This window comes from Antechinus flavipes, chromosome 1, assembly GCF_016432865.1.
Source record: "Antechinus flavipes isolate AdamAnt ecotype Samford, QLD, Australia chromosome 1, AdamAnt_v2, whole genome shotgun sequence".
Lineage (NCBI taxonomy): Eukaryota > Metazoa > Chordata > Mammalia > Dasyuromorphia > Dasyuridae > Antechinus > Antechinus flavipes.
In genome coordinates, this window is record NC_067398.1 from 204,574,807 (window position 1) to 204,595,877 (window position 21,071).

Sequence of the window (21,071 nt, forward strand, 5' to 3'; positions counted from 1 at the left end):
CTTATCTATAAGACTATTAAGTCTATGTTAGTAAGAAAAAAACAACAGGGAAACCACTGTTTTTCAGAGAAATTAATTAATATTGATTTAGATAGCATTTAAAATACATGAGTGTAACAAAACAGTCACAGGAGCTATATGAAGATAAACATAAAACAAGTTTCATACAAATAAAGTTAGATCTAAAAAAATTGAGTAATTTTTTATTCTTCATAGGCAGGTAAAGTCAATGTAATTTTTAAAATGACATTTAACTTAATTAATTTATGTAATGTCATCCCAATTAAATTACTAAAAATTATGTCAGACAGAGAAAAAAACAAAATTCATTTAGAAGAAAAAAATTTCAGTTACTTCAAAGAAACCAGGAGAAGAAAAAATGTAAAGGAAGCAGATTCTGTAGTATCAGTCCTTAAATCATTGTTGAAGTATAAGATGGATAATTCTGAATATTTTAAATTAACTTTTTTATACATAAGATCTTTTCATTCAAGAATAGAAGAAATAAAGGAAAAATAGAAGTGAAGTTTTTAGACAAAATTTTAATAAAAATGTGATTGGTTTGGAATATTGTAGTCTAGGAAATGATTAGAAAAATGCAAATTAAAACAACTCTAAGGCACACCTATCAAACTGGTTAATATCACAGAAAAAATGATAAATGTTAAATAGAAGGGTTGGAAAATTGGTATACCAATGCACTGTTGGTAGAATTGTGAACTAATTTAATCATTCTGAAGAGAAAATTGGAATTTTATCCAAAGAGTAATAAAAACAATGCATAGCATTTGACACAACATTACCAAAGCTATCAAAAAAAGAAAAAAGGAAAATAATCCACATGTACCAAAATATTTATAACAGCCCTTTGGTGTTGTCAAAGAATTGGAAATTTAGAGGTATCCTCATCAGCTTAGAATTGCTGAATGAATTTTGGTATATGATTGTGATGGAATATTATGCTGCTTTAAGTGATGATGATCAGGATGATTTTGGAAAAAACCTGAAAAGTCTTACATGAAGTGATGCATAATGAAATGAGCAGAATTAGAACAGGGTGCACAGTAATAGCAATATTGTAAGATGATAAAATGTGAATGTCTCAGTTATGCTCAGCAATATAAACATTGAAGACTTTTGATAAAAAAATTTTACCTATTCCTAGAGAAATGAGGGATTCTGAATGTAAACTAAAAGACAGTATTTTATGTTATTTTTAATGTTTTTTTGTCTGTGTTTTCTTTTACAACATAACTGATATGGAAATATATTTTATGTGACTGCACATGTATGATGTATATATACATCATATATATTTTGCTTTGTCAATATGGAGTGAGGGAATTAAGGAGAGAGGGACATAATATAGAACTTATTTTTTTAATATTAAAAATTATTGATATGTAATAAAATATAATAGTTTAAAAAGTAAAATCAGCACATTTCATAAGTTTTCAGTCAACCTGAGCTTTAAAAATTATATTTGATAGGAAAATTAATATCCCATGAATATTAACAACTTAAAGGAAAAAGGAATCTGGTGCCTAAAATAGTATTTCACTTTTCACTAGAGTAATCTCAACTGTTTTATTTTCCTGAGCTTTTCACATAATTGCTGCACTCTTTCCATCCATTTATCCCTGTCCTTTCAGTTCAGTAGATAATATGAGTTGGTTGAAGAGGTGGAGTGGTGATGAAAACCAATGCCCTATAGGGTGTTGCTTGGAACTTCAGCAACCATCTCAAGATCAAAGATCAGAAGAGTCTTAGCAAATCTTTGATCTTCACATAGACACATTTAAGTATCTACATGGAACTAGCAGATTGACTTTTGATTAAATTGATACCTTTTTCCACTATTTGTTTCTGCCTCATCCTGCCATCTATTTGACCCTCTGTTTGACTGAATCAATTCATTCACTTATTGCCTTTATGCAAGATAGACACAGCCTGAAAGTTTCAAGTCCTTCTCCTTTTCTGGCCCATCAATCAAGCACAAGAAAATCATTTTTTTTTCTTTTTTCCCCCAAATAATCAGGTCCAAAATTATAATTCCAATAAAAGAAAATAGAAATGATATTCAGTAGATTCTTCTTGGATTTCTCCACTGTAATTTTCTCAGCACATGAAAATGCATCTTTTTATGTTCTAGTAAGCAGTAACTTATGAAATAAATCTGATAATATTACTGGAAAATACCAAGAAAAACACTGTTTACATAAATCTATCTTAGGTTAAGTCTTTTCCAAGCAAACTTAAGGGCAACAATTAGTGAACTTTTGAGAAAAGCTCTTTAAACAAAATCATTATTAATTGTCCTCTTATCCTATTATAGTGTGACAAAATGATTTGGGAAATGCAAAAAATATATATTCGCACTTGAAGTAGAATAATGAACTTTATATAGTTCATTTTTATATAGATTGTGAGATGTTTTATTGAGTATAATATATATACAAAGAGAGAGAGGTAAGCAGTGAGAAAGTGAGAGAAAGAGACAGAAAGACAGAGAAGGAGAAGGAGACAAAGAGAAAGAGACAGAAGTAGAAGGAGGGAGTGAGACAGAAGTCTATTTATAATAAAATCTGATTTCCCTGAATTCCAGAATTTCAAAAAAAGAAGGAACACAGAATCTATCAAATATAAGTCAGATTTTCAAAGAGTCCTTTCTAAACTTTAATTGAGACAAGTTCTTCCACTCTTTAGTTGACTTCAATTTGAAGACTTGAAGTAAAGATGAACCTATTACCTCCTGACATGAATAACTAAATATTCACCAAGTACCTATTTCGCATCAGGCCATAGTGCTAAGCTCTGGAAGCCTATCCACTTTTGAATGACTCTAAATGTGTGAACAATTTTCATTACAGGAAACAAAATAACTTTCTGCAACTTTAATGTATTTCTCTTAGTTCTGCCTTTTAGGGTCAAACAGAACAAGGATTATTCACTTTCAGTGTCATAGCCCTTCTAATATCTCTAATACAATCTCTATTAATCTTCTCTTCTCTTCTCTAGTTACTTCAACTAAAACTCCTATCACATGATCTTTAGACCAATACTGATTTCAAATCATTGGTAGTGATAGAAAATGCATAAGGTCCGAACTCAATACAAGATAAATTTTACAACACTATGCTTGCCCAACTCATCATTTAAGAATACAATAATTCATAGGGATTGGTTATTGATTTCCTTATTACAGAGAACTACCAGAGAAGAAGACCCCTCTGCAATTTAGAGTCTCTTATAGTCATCTAGGGCATTAAGATTTTAAGTCATTTGCCCAGAATCACTCAGCCAGTTTGTTTCAGAGGTGAGCTATGAACCAGCATCTTCTTGGCTCTGAAGTCATCTTTATCTCCTATAACATAGTGCCTCTTTATACCTAGATAAAGTAGATCAACATGATAAATTTATTGTGGAAGGAAATTCATATTTTATACATGTCCTTAATAAAAGTATCAGTGTGCAGAATTTATCACATATGATCTTAAATAATTTTATATTAATTTTATATAAACTTTATTTGTGAATATTATTTCTTACAAAATTATCTTTTCTAAAATATATGAAAAACAGGAAAATGGATACTATTTTTTTCCCTCATTACTTTTCTAAATTTATATTTTGTTGGGAGTATTTATTTATTACGTTTATTCTTTTTAAAAATCCAAAACCCTATGCATATGATATTGATAAACTGCACTCCTTACAATTTTAAGTGCACATGCTCTTTTGATGTCCTTTCTAAATGAACTCAGACCATAATAAAGGTTTCTACAAATTAATTGAAAACATTATACTAATTCTCAAATGTAGAAAAAAGAATAACCTCAATGAGGTTTTATTTACAAACTCACAAATATGATGTTATCTCTCCCTGAAGCATGTGCAACTTTTGCTTTCAAATAGTTTTCTTGATTATTATCTAGCAATAAAAACCACTGTTGGACCTTGAAGACTGAGGCACTTTTCTTTCTTTCTATATAGCAAGGGACCCATGTGATATGGATATATGCATTTGGTGATTAGTTTCAGTCATGTGGGAGTCTGCTCTCTAATGACTATGGAAAAGTTTCTTTTTTCACTGTTTTTAGCTTGTTACATTTCAAATTGCTTGTGGTTCAGGTTTAGCCTCTTATGTAGCATCTCACAAGTACTGGGGACTAAAATCAGTATTCAATATGAATCAGGTATGAGACAGGTGTTTATTTCCTTCAACAAAGAAATGCTAAACACAAAATACAAATACACATTAATCAAAAGTTTTATAAAGTGGATTCAGAAACCAAACTTGTACTTGCCACAACCATCCTTCATTCCCACCAGTTAACTATATAAATCTCATCAGGACCTAGAGCAATTTGTCCGAGAGCCAATTAGTTAGTCTTCAACAAATGTTAACTTGACATGTGACATTTTACCCCAATTCTGCACTGACTGCTCAGAATTTGACTTCTAGCCATAGTTGAGCCACTCTTGTCTGTTCTTTACATTAGAAACTTTCTACTATTCAACTACATCCAGTTGACTGAGAAACTCCACTGTTTATAGTCTACTCTATTTATAGACTATTATGTCTAATACTCACTACAGTATATCGAAGCCTGGACAGCTCCATGTTGAGGTCATTGTTCCTTTATCTATATAGGAAAGGAAACCCAAGCAGAAAATGAAACCCAAGGGCCCAAGATAAAAAAAAAATAGTTAAGTGATTTTGTTCTCACTATTGTGTGGTATTATTCACAAAGAGGTTCATGGGGAAGAATTAACCCTCCCCTTGCCCTCATGGAAAGTCTGAGAGCTACAAGATGCTTTCTGGAATGATTTTGGAAGAGAAACACTTGTAGAGACTTACATAAACTGATGCTAAGTGAAGTAAATAGAATCAAAAGAAATTGTTCACAGCAACAACAAGATTATGTGATGATTAATTCTGATGGATGTGGCTCTTTTCAAGAGCAAGGTGATTCAGGTCAGTTCCAATGGACTGGTGATAGAGATAACTATCTGTACCCAGAGAGAGATGTAAGGACTGAGTATGGATCACAACATATTATTTTTACTTTTTGTTGTTGTCATTTTTGTTGCTGTTTGCTTGCATTTTGTTTTCTTAGTCATTTTCCCCTTTTGATTTGATTTTTCTTGTGCAGCATGATAATTGTGGAAATATGTATAGAATTGCACATGTTTAATATGTATTAGATTGCTTGCTGTCTAGGGGAGTGTCAAAAGGGAGGGAGGAAGAGAAACATTTTGGAACACAAGGTTTTGCAAGAGTGAATGTTGAAAATCATCTATGCATATATTTTGAAAATAAAAAGCTTTATATAAAAAGATCCTTCCTGGAAATGTTAGATTACAAAGCATAGTCAATCTTTTCTTCAAGATCCATCAAACTATTTCCCCTTTCAACTCAATAGTTGATAAGGGATGACTTTCTTATCCCTAATGTGCCCTTCAGCATCGAGTCACCAGAAACAAACAGTTCTGACATTTTCTAAGAACCCAAGTATTTAATCATATATAGCTATCATGGATTGGGAAAGAGAAAGATTTACAAATGCTCTTTTTTACTCCTGGCTATACAAATATCTTCTGATAACCTAAAAATATCTCCAAATTTTTCTTTAGAAAGGAATGGTTAAAACCCATGTGCGCTCAGAGATTGCCATTCCTCACACATAGTCATCTTCCCCAAGGCCAATGTCACTAGATGAAAGAATATTTATTAGGAAATTAGATGTAAGAAGTGGCTGGATTAAAAAGGGATTTAAATGCCAAGCAGAATATTTTTTATTTAGTTCTAGAGGCCACATGGAGCTACTGGTGTGTGTGTGTGTGTGTGTGTGTGTGTGTATGTGTGTGTGTGTGTGTGAGTGTGTGTGTGTGATCAGACTTGAGTTTTAATATTTTAGGAATGGCTTTTTAGTGGCTGAATGAAGGTTGGATTACAGGACAGAGAGACTTGAGGCAGGCTTATCCACAAGTAGGCTATTGCAACAATAGCTCAGACATGAGATGATGAGATCTGCACTAGAAGGGTAGTAATGCCAGGGAAGAGATATTGAAAAGTTGAAAATGACTGGCCTTGGCAAAAAGAAAGTGAATATGGGGGAGGAGACAAATATGAGCAATAAGAGAAATGAAAGATTGTAAGCCTAAGGAACGCAGAATGCATTGTATTACTTTCTGGTGTGTGTGTGTGTGTGTGTGTATGTGTGTGTGTGTTTGTGCACGCGCACACGTGTGTGCTTAAGATTTGAGGGGAAATGAACATACGCATCCATTTGCACAATATATACACATATATATGCATGTAAGTAATAAAAAGCACATCTCTTGATATATTTTGTAGTAATTTAGAGATAAATTTCTAATATTACATTAAAAGCTTTCTCTGTATCTAATGGAGCTTAATATTTCTCAATTCAGATGGTAGTTTCATATTCTTAATTTATACCATGACAAAAAGGGTAGAACTGATATGGAAGGGAACATGAGTATCTCTGTTTTATTTTATTTTTTCTATTTTCACATGAATTCAGAAAAAGCATCTGGTTATAATGTCCTATGGGACTGGAGAGTTAAAAAACAGTCAGATTTGCCAAAATAATTAGATACTAATTAATTCTGATACACACACATATAATATAGACACACACAGTATTTATGTATACATCCACATACATATGTATATACACATATAAAACCATGCATCTATATATACATAATAGTCATGGTGATTTCCTTTCCAAAGGATCTTCTAAAAGACATAATGTAGAAATAGCAAAAAAAAAAAAAAAAAAAAAAAAAAAAAAAAAAAAAAAAAAAGTAAGCCAGCTATGTCTGTGACTTAGAAAATGAAGAGAAGCAATGATGATATAATTGCTAATAATTCTTCTCTTGAACCTTCCTCCCCCCCATTTCTCTATGTCTCTCTTTTTATCTTTCTGTTCTTCTATCTCGCTGTGTGTCTATTTTTTGCTCTATTATAATTTCCCAATCATCTACACCCTTTATGCCTTTATAGACCCACTTCTACCCACATGGTTCAAAATCAGAGATTTATTATAAATGTGCAGACAGTAAACATAAAGCCAATCAAAAAAAGTTTCTCCTTCCAAATCTGATTTTTCTCCTAAGCTGTTTTATTTTCCTAAACTACACGATTCTAAGAATGGTGACATACCAAAATTACAAAAGTAATCCAAGTGAGGATCTTTGAGCTCCACTACTAGTGATATATTCCTCTTAGAAGTGAAACCTATATTAACAAAGAAGAATTGGTGATGAAAGCTGAAACAGTTACATCTGAGCTTGAGAATGACACAAATTATGCCTCTTCTACAAGAGAGTTATCTTATGACAGGAAAAAATAATGATGAATGTTGGAGGGGATGCGGGAAAACTGGGACACTATTGCATTGTTGGTGGAGTTGTGAACGAATCCAACCATTCTGGAGAGCAATCTGGAATTATGCCCCAAAAATTATCAAATTGTGCATACTCTTTGATCCAGCAGTGTTTCTATTGGGCTTATATCCCAAAGAAATACTAAAGAAGGGAAAGGGACCTGTATGTGCCAAAATGTTTGTAGCAGCCCTGTTTGTAGTGGCTAGAAACTGGAAAATGAATGGATGCCCATCAATTGGAGAATGGCTGGGTAAATTGTGGTATATGAATGTTATGGAATATTATTGTTCTGTAAGAAATGACCAGCAGGATGAATACAGAGAGGACTGGCGAGACTTACATGAACTGATGCTAAGTGAAATGAGCAGAACCAGGAGATCATTATACACTTCGACAACGATATTGTATGAAGACATATTTTGATGGAAGTGGATTTCTTTGACAAAGAGACCTGAATTTCAATTGATAAATGACAGACAAAAGCAGCTACACCCAAAGAAAGAACACTGGGAAACGAATGTGAACTATCTGCATTTTTGTTTTTCTTCCCGGGTTATTTATACCTTCTGAATCCAATTCTCCCTATGCAACAAGAGAACTGTTCGGTTCTGCAAACATATATTGTATCTAGGATATACTGCAACATATCCAACATATAAAGGACTGCTTGCCATCTAGGGGAGGGGGTGGAGGGAGGGAGGGAAAAAAAAATCGGAACAGAAACGAGTGTCAATATAAAGTAATTATTGAATAAAAATTTAAAAAAATTAAAAAAAAGAGTTATCTTAGACACCAATATTTTATGTTCATACAACAACTACTGAAGCCCATAAATGTGTTACTTCACTGGTAAACACAAAGAGAAGTAAGAAACTTCCTGAATTATTTTCCTCACCTTAAGTTCTAATTACCAATGCTTATAGCAAAGAAAATCAAGTAACTTGAAATCATAACCAACAATGTGTGTGAAATTGACAGGATAAAATGAAAAAGAACAAGAAAAAAGCCTAAAACAAATTATAAACCTCTGATAGTGCAGGGAACACCAAGGATTAAAGATGTTGAAGGGTTTCCGAATCTAGCAGTTGTTTCTGAAAGAATAAAAAGAAAACTAAACACAATCATCAAAAAGTTATTTTTTTAAAAAAAATGCCAACCAGAGTACTCTGAAAAACTTGATAACCATATACTGACTTCTGATAGAAATAATGAACTGCAGTCATCCAAATTTCACTCTAAACAGCAATCAGAGACTATGTTACGAAAACCTGTCATAAGAAGAATCAAAATCCAGTGAAGCTGGATTTGGGAAAAATGCTTGCTGCATTGGAAAATAACTAGCATTCACAAAATTCAAAACAGTCTTCCAAATCTGTTTTAGTTTTTGTTGGTACAGTATCAGTATTTCCCAAAGAATTAGCAATATCAGTAAAAAACATCACCAGTTAAATCAAGTGGCAACTCCACACAATCCATTAGATACCAATTCTCCATTAATAAAGAAAGGCAAGCAAAGGGACATATGAAAGGATAAAAAGTCAACAACCCTGAAGATTATTTTAAAAGAGAAAAAAGAAACAGAAACAACTCTCAGAACAGCTTTCAGTTCCAGCTTTTGGAAGGATTGAGCAAGATTCAATGGATGATGTTAATAAGCAAATCACCTAATCAGGTTGCCCAGCCAGACTTTGAGAAACTCGAAGAAACAGAAGAATCAGTCCTTGATTCTTATACTGTTGGAGTGAAAAAAAAAATCAGAAAAACCCCTAGATAACAAAGTACGGCAGCATGATGCAGAAGTCCCATTTTTTTTTTTTTTGACAGTTTCTTCTTTCCCAATGTTTCATAGTAAGGGATTTAGAGTTATTGCAGTCAAATGCTTAGTAAAGAAGTCGATGATGGTTTGCTATATCTTCTAAAAGAACTGGTTCATTTTCAAGATCATACATATCAGAAAGATCTAGTAAAATAAGGACCAAATACCAGCTTGTGATGGGACTTGGAGAAGTGAGCAAACATCTGTAACTCAAAAAACTGACATATGCTTTTATTTCTCCAATCTGTGAAATGAGCAAATCAAAATGTGGGCTGGGTGAAACATTGCATACCATTTTTATTATGATTGTGAATGAAATGTCCCATTTATATTTGTTCTTAACCAAAAAGCTCTGGGGTAGAATGTCAACAAAGTAGTACCAGTCAGTGTAGTGAGAATTTTCAGCTAAAATGATAAGAAGGATTAATTAGTTCACAAAATCATTAAGCTTACAATGGAAGCCAGATAGGCATGTAAGGTCATGTTATCAACTTTAAAAGAAGGAACTGAAGCACTAGAGGTAGAGAGTATTGTATCCCCCTTGCTTACTCCGCAGGGCAAGAGTTGCAATTAATATAATTGTGCTATTAAATGAAGTCATGAGAAAATTCTTGTGGAAAAAATAGGATATCAAAAATAACCAAAGAGGAAAAGTATGTCATAAATATGATTATATATAAAAATAAATATAAGGCAATATTTATAGAATCTTATACTAGAAACTATTAGAGAAATAGGACAATAGGATAGAAATAAAATCCAGTGAGTATAAATGATTAGTATATATTATTTTAAAGACTTACTAAAATACTGAAGAATGGAATCATCATTCAATTTTTAAAATGTTAGGGAAAGTCTTAATTATATGTGGAAAGAAATAGAATACCATGTATCATAATAAATGGTAAACAGATTTACAATTTAATATAAAAAAATCATAACAACTGGGGAAAATAAATGTAGCAAAAATGCTTTGGACTCATATTCCTAGAGCCAGGACCCATACCCTTCTCTTAGGTTGCTAGGTTACTCTGAGGGATTGTAAGGTAGTTCTCTTTCCTATTGACATAATCTGGAGACCCTAATGGTTCTTCTCCCACTGTTAAATGCCAGCAAGCAACACTCCAATTCTATTTAACCACATAATTTTAATTGGCCCTTACAAAGTGAACTTTATTTCAGAGATACAGTAAGAGCAAAAGTTCAAACATTTCACAATATTTCAGGCACACATTCTTCTCTCAATATATTTATGTTCAAATTTAATATGACTGACAGATAAGTGGCTATCAACTACTCTGAGTTGCATTTATAAGGTTCACAAGCATAATACATAATGGTATGCAATGTTTCACTCAATCCACCTTTTGATTTACTCTTTTCACAGTTTGGAGAAATAAAAACACCAAACTGCATTTTTTTGTTTTGTTTTGTTTTACTTTAGACCAGCAATGCTGGTTTGACAGTTAAACCTATCATGAATCACAACACCTAGATTTCTATAGCTCATTTTCCTGATTTCTTGATTAATTTCCTCCTCCTAAAATGGAAAATAACAGAAACTAAACCTTGTGGAAGCTTTATAAACCTAAAAACATGGATTCAGAGGGAAGAAATCACCAAAACGTTTTCACTTACAGTATTTTCTCTCTCTGGAGAACTATGAACAATGTAATCAAAAGGATTTCTTAGTGAATTACAGAACAGCAATTGTTACAGAGCATTACATATGTTAAGGTCCCTCTTTGGCACTTTCATCAAATATCACAACTCTCCCAGCAATAGAGTAGAATCCTCAGCCTCTTTTTGTGGGGAAGTCAACATGCTGAAGCATTTTACACAGAGGTTAGTTCTCATTACATAAATAAAAGATTTTCCTCAATTAAAAAAGATATTTTGCCAACTAAATATAGTATGTGTGTGTGTGTGTGTGTGTGTGTGTGTGAACTAAAAGAAATTGGGGGGAAATCGTTATATCAATTTATCAAATAAAGATCTGAGTTCTAAAATTTCCATAAGGTTAATCATATACATTACCCACTGGAACAATTTTCAAAGTATAAACAAAGACAATGAATAAAAGAAAAAACACAGACTGTTAATAAAAGCATAATTCCCTTAATAAGAAATGGAAAATAAGACAATCATTAGATATTTCTTTATACCAACTAGTATAGTTAAACTAGATTTTAGAAAGAATCAGATTGAATGTCAAAGGAATTGTGAGGGAACCTTCTCTCTCTGATGTACTGTTGTTATGCAGATTCTTGCAAACACTTTGGAAGGGAATAAGGCAATATTTAATAATATAAGAGGCACAAAATGGATCATACCTTTTTAACTGAGCAATTCTGTTGCTAGAATCTTATCCTCAAAACATCATAAAAAGAAAAAAAAAGGTCCTATATATTTTAAAATATTCATAGCCGCTCTATTTGTAACTGTAGGAATAAAAATGTTTCCAACATTTATGGATGAATAAATTGTGGTCTATTAATTCAGTGGAATGCTATCATGCCATAAAATGATAAATATGAAACATACAAAGAAATATGGAAAGAGGTATATGAGATAGTGAAAAGTAAAATCAGCAGAACCATAAATGTATATACACTTGACTACAACTATATGAATAGGAATGAAAAAGAATCAAAAGTGACAGAATTCCATAATACCTAAAAGAATAAATAGACAAATATTCTTAATTTGTTTGTTAACTTTGTAGCAGGTTTTTTGAATGAATAAAGTTTGTTACAAAAAAAAAAAAAAACTTCCCCTTTTTGGAATGTTTTCATATGTATATGAATTGATACCTTTTTTTTTTTTTGTTTGTTTGTTTGCATGCCCTCTTCCTCATTAAGCTGTTATATCCTTTTGAGCAGAAACTGTGTTTTGCCTTTTTTTTAGTATCCCCAATGCTTTCCATAATGTCTAGTTTATAATAAATGCTTAATAAATGCTTGTGATATTATTGATCACTGAAACTGTTGAATAACTCTTCCCTTATTCAAAAGAATGATTACAACTTCACTTCTTCCATTGTCTTCACTTATATGAAATGACATTTCCCCCTATATGTTTACCTTCCATAATCGTTTCTTCATTCACTTTTCATATTCATATCTCTTCCTGTTTGAGCAGATTTCTATGTTTAATATTTCTTGATTTTACCAGAAGTCAATTTTGTATCTCTTTGTGGATAAAATCTCTTTCAGATTTTAATTCTCTCTTTAATTTCTCTCAAAATTCATATTTAACTTGCTAGAACCCAGAGTAATGAGTACAAATATGTGTATTAAAATAATCATTGGCAAGATGTTCTACTGGTAACAGCACTGAATTTTGTGTTAAAGAGCCTGAGTCCAAATCCAACTCTGCACCTTATTTTACCAAGGATATTTCATTTAATTTCTAGGACTCCATTTGTTATAGTTTACACAAGATTTTTGGAATAGGACATGTATGATATCAATCATATACCATGATATATGCCATATACCATGAAGATGAGAAATCATTAATCTCTTAACCTATCATCATCAATCTCTTAAAATCAGAGAATTATTTTAAAAGAAAAATGTAATTAACAGGTGGTTCTTTTGGTCAATAGAGTCCCCAGTAATCTATTTCTTTCTAAATCTATATTATAATATAATGAGGAAAAGATCTTTGTAGTTATCATCTTAAGCTACTTCAAAATTAGGAGCATCAAATTATGCTCAGCATATGATGCTTATTAATAAGGGAGAATAGTATTCTTATAAATTTTACTTCATTAATAATAAAAGAGCATTAAACCCTATTCATGATAAAATGTGATAGGTACTGTGGGAGGTTAAAAAATGGTCTTGCCCTCAAAAGCATTGACAATTGAAGGTAAAAAAAAAATAAGATTATAATTACAAAGCTGGGGGAAAATTTTAGTGTTTCTGATGAAGGTCTCATTTCTAAAATATATAAAGAACTGTCAAATTGATTAGAATACAAGTCATTCCCCAATCGATATATGGTCAAAAGATATGAACAGACATTTTTCAGATGTTGAAATTAAAGCCATCTATAGTCATATTAAAAATGCTGTAAATCACTCTTGATTAGAGAAATCTTTTGTGGTAGCAAAGAGTTGGAAACTGAGTAGATGCCCATCAACTGAATAAGTTGTGATATATGAAGGTAATGGAATGTTATTGTTCTATACAAAATGATAAACAAGTTGATTTTAGAAAGGCCTGAAAAGATTTATATGAACTGATGCTGAGTTAAACAAGTAGAATCAGGATTATATTGTACACAATAACAGCAAGAATGTATGATCAACTATGAAAGACTTGGTTCTTCAGTGATCCATGGCCGATTCCAATAAATTTTGGAGAGAAAATGCCATTTGCATCCAGAAAAAGAACCATGGAGATTGAATGAAATAGACATATGCTAGGTTCACTTATTTTTTTCTGTTTTTTTTCCTCCTTCATGGTTTTTCCATTTTGTTCTGATTGTTCCCTCCCAACATAATTAATAAAAAAAAATTGTATTATAAAGTTAATGTACATGTATAAGCAACAACAAATAAAACAATTAAATGGAAAAAAAAAAAAGAAAAAAAGGCAATGGTGGCCAAAAACCATAGTTAATTCCATTTCTCTTTTTTGCAAAGATTTTTTTGGAAGACTTCATTTATTTATTTAGTCATTCATTCATTCATTTTGTTTTTTTTTTTTAAATCACGAATTGAACAATAATATAATATAGGTTGTCTTTATTCAGAAAATGAAGGATACAAAGAGGGAGAACTAACTTGGGGGAACAGAGACAGAAGGTGAAGATTATTATTCTATTTACTTTTGAATTCATATGCTGTGTTGATTCATGAGACTACATTTACTGTACACGGAATCCAAAATTTCAAATTTCACATTGAAAATGCTTAGGCTACAACTAAAACTTATAATTTGTGGTGGTCAAATATTTATTACAATACAAGCCTGTATTCTAAAAAATTGTGATCTGAAAAGATAAGCACCACACTAGTTGGTGCTATGAATAAGATCAAGTTTTATAGTTAAGAAGACCTGATTTTAAATCTTCCCTGAGATATTTCTTATTTGTGTTACCCTGACCAAGTGACTTAATATGTCTGCCTCATTATCTTCTTCTATAAATTGTCTATCTGTAATAGTACCTAATTCCCAAGATTGTTGTGAGAATAAAATAGATTAATATTTTAAAGTACTTTGCAAACTTGAGGTTCTGTATACATTTAATTATTATTGTGGTACATACAATCAAGAATAGAAATCATTTTAACAACTTTTTTTTAATACTAATGCAAAAACAGTGTTCATAAAGCATTTTAAAGTTTGCACTTCTCAAACAATTTTTTATAATGATTTAAAAGAAATTTTTACAAAACACATTTCTAACATTATAATTATTTCATATAATTTATTTTTTCTTCCATTTCATTTCAGTGGATTTCCCTGATTTTTGTGCTGATTGTCAGAAGTGCCTGGTTTCATTTTCAATAAAATAATAATTTATCCTCTATTACAGGATTAAGTGGGAAGGAAAGCATTCCTTTCTGTACTAGGAACTTCAGCTATCCCTAGAGTGACTTTGAGGAAAGAAGCTACTCTTTTCCAGGAATCATTCACAGACTTCCTTAATAACTTGACAAACTACTCACAAATTTGGAGGCTTTCTGGATAGAATAAGACTTAAATTCTCAAAATAGTTTGAAAAGGATTAAGGATGACCTTGACAAAGCTGTTCCCATCATTAAGGAGATGCATGATTCACATTAATTTACAGATTCCAGAATTAATTTAGAATTATATATATATATATATATATATTCTGTAAGTTCAATCCTGGGCTAGGAGTCATTAAGGTAGGCATGCATGAAGCATGCAATATTGGCTGGCAGATTTTTGGGGGAGGAAGTGAAGAATAAGAGGTGGAAAATTTAACGTATGCATAACACATTTGAATATTATTTCTATAAATCCATTCACATTTAACATCTCAGGGTTGCTGTGAGAATCAAATGAGATACTTTAAGTGTAAAGTGACACATAATAAATACCATATAAATGTTAGCTATTATTATTTTATAGTCATTTATTTTGTGATAAATTCCACATATTAAAATGACCACAAAAAGTGGATTGTAATATTGAAAGAGGGGAATTTCCATCAAAGGAATCAAAATTTCAAAGTAAAGCTGAGAGTGTATAAATTTTACCTGGCTCCAAATTATCCACAAATGTATCAACCAATATTTAAAGTAATAGCAAACAACATTTAAAAGCTTTCAGTAGATACTAATTGCAATTCAAAGCAACAAGGAAAGAAAAAATAAAACTTTTTGTCCATAAAATAACTTTCAGTTTATTCAACTTCCATTTTGCAGATAATTTTGGTAGTACTTGATAACTAGTCACATATACTCCTGCAACACTAGACTTCCTATGTGCCTAGTTTGCAATGGTAAATCATAAGTAATGAGGAAAAAAGGACAAACTTACATTACAAATACCATAATTATCTACTTTAGAATCAATTAGAGTAGTAAAGATGTTAAATTTACCTGATGTTCCCATTAATTTAGTACATGGTTTTTCAACAACTAAACAGCACTGTACAAAAAGATTCAATTTACCATATGTTTCAAAACTAATGTAATTGCCATTGATCACTATGTTGCATCTTCTTTGCTGAATGATAAGTAAGTTAAATGAACACTACATTATTATTCAAGTTCTTCCATAGGCCACACGCTGTATAATATGAGAAGCAATGCTTATAATGTAGAGAATAAAATATACATAATACTCATTGTTTGCTTTATTAGAAACCATGTTTCTGGTAAAATGAGCATTCCTTTCATCTGTGTATCAAGATATTTATTGAATATATATCTTGATCTATCAATGTATCTATCTTTGTATCTCTCTATGTATCTGTCTGTCTGTCTATCTATCTATCTATCTATACTAAATCCACAGGCAAATTTACCTAGTTGGAGAGGCATGAAATTTAGACTGGAAGTTCAAGCCCTTCTCCTTAAAAGAGAAGGGATGTTCAGGAATTGTAATGCACAAGTAGTTGGTTTTATATAAAGAAAGAAAACAAAAGCCTGGGAAGTGATGAGGAGCCAGAGGAGAACATTACTGGAGACTAAAATAATTGCTGTTGAAATTTGAGTGAAGGCATAGCTTCTACTGGCCCCATTGCTCCACTGAATTACTTTACCAAATGGCTTCAATTTTGAGAGGACCATGGATCTTAAAGAACAATAACAATACTGACAACAACTATGACAATGACTATATTGGAATTTATATGAACTTTAAAGTTTGCAAAATTTTTATAAATAATTTGTCCTCACAAAAAATTACTTGTGGGAAAGTACTATTATTCCTATTTTACAAATTAGGAAAGTGATTTGCCTAGCATCAACTAGAGAGTCTAAAAGGAGGAAAGACTAAGTACAACAGTAGGAAACCTGCATAATCTAACATTAATTTAAGTTTTTTTTTTTAATAGTCTTAGAAACTAGTATTACAAAAATGGCGGAATGCAACAATAACATCTGCATATGGAAAATGGAGGGATCATCATAATTCAGAAATTATCTAAGCACCTAATATACAGATGAATCATTTCGATGCTTGCACAGTCAGAATTTGAGATATTAAGGTCATCTCTGGCCTTGTGTTCCTACAAAGCAATTAGTTTGTGGTAAATTAATCCATTTTTACAAATCTTTGAAGGGAAATACAGAAAGTGCTAATCCTCAACATGACCTTCCTGAGGCAAATTCTAAATCCTCTTTCCAGGTTGATGCCATCTATAAGAGGCTGAGGTAAAAGCTCTCCATTAGCTCTTTCTAAAGGCAACAACATCTGCTAGTAATCAGTCACCCTTTTTAACAAAGCTGTATTAGTCATTATTTTTTTTAAACCCTCTAGCTTTGTGTTGTGAGGGGACCAAAGAAAGTTAAGATTCCTGTCTATTTGCTGGGGCTGTCTGTCCCAGATGAATCAAGGAGAGTTAAACAGGAAAAGAACAATTAGAAAATCCACAAGTTAACCTGTTCCAGTTGAGAACAAATACCTTAAATCAGTGGTTCTCAAACTCTTTTTCTCAGTCTCTTTACGGTATTAACAACTATTGAGAATATGTCCAAAGAGTTTTTGTTTATATAGGTTACATAATAGATATTTATCATAAATAGAAAAAAACTGATTTTGAATTTGTAGACCCTCTGAAAGGATTTCAGAGACCCTCCAGGATTCACTGCACCACTCTTTGAGAACCACTGCCTCAAATGTTGGATTCCCTACTACAGTTCGAAAATCATTTCACTTTTTTTTTCATTTAGAAAGTATTCTTGTATTTCATGTCTTGACTCTAAATCACACACCAAGAAATAAATCTTTCACATAATAATAATTGCTGGAAAAAGACAATAATCTTGTTTTATTGTCATTGGAATCAAAATTAAATTCAAAATATAATTTAAACATTTAATAAAGTTTCCTCCCTATTGAATAGTCTACAAAATAGAAAAAAAATCAGATATGTGTACTAAGACAAATTTTGGCCCAAGTGTCACAGACAACTTGCCTAAGTAAATGATAGTAATCTTTCTAATTGCAAAGATGAAAAGTATAATTTTGCAATATCACTTTCGCCAGTCTAGTGACACAAAGTTGATATAATCTTGTCATTTACTGAATATTGGCATAAATAAATTAATACCCATATAAATATATATAGAGAGATATATGTTTTGAAGGTTTGTAATTATATACACATACATATATGTGGGGGAGTTTGATTTCCCCATTCATCATATCCATCCATCTTGTATATAGAAGTATGATCATTTTTGATTTTCACTTTTTCTGAATGTTACACATTGAAATGTTATGATTTATTGTCATCATAATATACATTTAGATTAGCACTTATATTTTTAAAAATACACTTAATTTTTCTTGAATTCAGAGTTTTCATGTAATGGGGCATTTATAACCATTTCTATTTGATTGATGAAAATCTTCAAGAGGTTATCTAAGAATACAAAGCTAGGAAGCAGGAGTGTGGTTAATAAAAAACTTTGATCCTCTCATTCCAAGTTCAAATACAATATCCCTCATTCCATTCAACTTTTCAGAAGCTCCTCCTTTTAAATAAATTGTAAACCTCTAGTCTAGTACTTGTCTTCTTTCATGACTTATCTTCCTAAAGTCTCAAAAATGCACAAATTGTGCAAAGAATTCCTCTGCTGAGAAAAATGCTTTATATGAGATGAAAGAAACAGAAAGACAGACAGAGAGAGAGATAGAAACAGAGAGACAAAGAGACAGAGATAGAAACAGAAACATTGAAAGAAACAGAGAAAAAAGACAAAGAGAGTAAACAGCCTAACTAGTATTGGAACAGTAAGGGTTCTGCTTTTCATGGATCAATATAGCATGTTAATTGAGGCTAAAGTGGCTAATGTATTTAATGTTTACAGACCTTTATGATGTGAAGACTATCTGAACTAGACAATGGCTCAGAAACAGATTCACCCTTCCCCTCATTTTCATTTCCTCTCATTATCTGAGACTTCCAGACTTTAGGAACACTATAAGACAAAAACAATATGACTGATAACACTACTTAAATAAGCAGGGAATTATTAACCACCATTGTGGGAATAAATGAAAAGACAAGTAGGCTTATCTTCTATTCCCAAATTACTTCCTTCAAAACACTGGGAATTATTATTTGATTTGCTAACACAACTGAAATACTCCTATGCCACATGCCTACTATTATACCCTTAGGATTTTCATGCTTTTGCATCTTCTCTACAGGTGAACCCTTGTATATGTTTAGTTCCTAGAACATAGTCACATAGTATAACACTTAATATTTCCCCCCTTTTTTTCCTTTCTCTTCTCTTCCTCCTTTCAATCCTTCCTTTCTTCATTTCCTTCCTTCTGTCTTCTTTTCCTTTTGTGTTTTGAACCCAAATTATAGTATGAGCTCCATAAGATTAAGTTCTCACCTTTTTTTTGTGTTACAATATTTAGTAGAATGGTTGATACATAGGAAGCCCTGGATGATTTTTTTCACATCTTTTCATTCAAAAGTGAACTTTCAAATTAAAAAAAAAAAATGTTTCTTTTTATGTACTGTAACACAACAAATACTCAATGAAGGGAGAGAATTGAATTCAGCCAAAACATCTTTTCTGCTAGTACTTTAGCCATAGTAATTCCTAGGGTTTGGCTACAAATCCCTCTACAAAGCTTTGTAAAAAGCTTAGTAAAACTATAACCAGGTTGGATATTTCATATATTCAAATTTAAGATATCAGAATATAGTTCTGATGAGGGCAATAATTAAGTATGTTAGCTATAGTGCAAAACAATTATTAGTTCACAGCAGAGTTGATTCCATTCATTGTCTTATCAGAAAATTTAGAATGAAAAAAAAACAAAAAACTGAAGAAATGATTTTATGGGTAGTCAGATGAGATATCTAATGTATACCAGCATAATCTTCATTGTATGTAATTAATATGCTCACTGATATATAAATTAATTACTCCCCATTGTCTAATATATTATATTATTTATTGTTCATGTTTACTTGTTTTAATGGTAGTATCATATCTATACTGTAGCAACATTATTTAATTTGGCTGTTATTTGAGCACGTGTTTCTGTTTCTGAATTTTTTTTTATTAAATTGTAGGGATGATAATTGTTTGCTAAGAGTAGAACCCAAAGGTTTTGGGACTGAGCTAATTTTACTTACTTTGTTAAGTGCTGATTCTGTGTTGATCCTATAATATATCATTTCATGTTAAGTTTACTGCAGTTGATTCAGCAATGGGTCGCAAATTTCCTAACCCTGTGAATCCTGTGAACAAGTTAGTATAGACCAGTTTCTACAGGAGAATCTAATCCCTAACACATTTCTAAGCCATCTCCTGGAAAAAGCAAAGCTGTGATTGTCCTGTCAAAAGACAATTTGCTGTTATCTTGTCCTGAGACAGGAAGAGAGCAAAAATCTCAAGAGAAATGAGCAAAGGTTTAGAGGGAAATATGTGATTCAAGAGAGTGATGGAGAGAGATGTGTTTTACTGGTGATATATCAGTGACCAGGGCTACTACTATTGCTGTAATCACTTTTATCCACCCATCCCCCAACTCAGGTGAACAACTTGTAATTCAAGTGAGGAAATCATTCCTATTCATTACAGATCTTTCTCCTATGAGAGATTGGTTATAGATTCTCTAATTTCTCCTACTAGGAAAGTGAAGGTTAAATGCAAAAGTTATCAGGTTTTAAAAGTTTATTTGCATTTCTGTCTAATTGGTAGAATGTAAACACCTTAAGGATAAGAATAATTTTGTAACTTTATTTGTATCTGAAATGCTTAGTTTTAGTAAATGCTTTAAAAATGTTTGTTGACTGAAAGACTGAATGATAGCTTAAGATAAAATTTGATCATAGAAAGTTCTAATTTCTGTGCATTATTTATTAATGAGAAGTTAAATAGAATGACAGTAACCAGCAATATGTGTGGAGAAAGACAAAGACAGAAAAACAAATCGAGTCTCTATTGAGAAACATCTCTCTTCTTCCCACCCCATTTGAGGTCTCACTTTCTTTAATCAATACTCTCTCTCTCTTTCTCTTTCTTTTATATCTTTTTCAAATTCCATGAAAACTATTTTTGGCATTCATTAAAAAATGAATTCCAAATTCTCCCCCATAGAGAAGAATGGCTAGGAAAGACTGATATCACATACATTCCAAAGATAGAGGC

General features: G+C 31.6%; 1 pseudogene; it reads left to right on the forward strand.

Annotated features, from left to right (window-relative positions):
• The window catches only part of LOC127544816 (selenocysteine insertion sequence-binding protein 2-like), a 96,816-nt pseudogene extending 87,007 nt beyond the window's left edge, over positions 1–9,809 (forward strand).
• Positions 9,810–21,071: the final 11,262 nt, after the last annotated feature.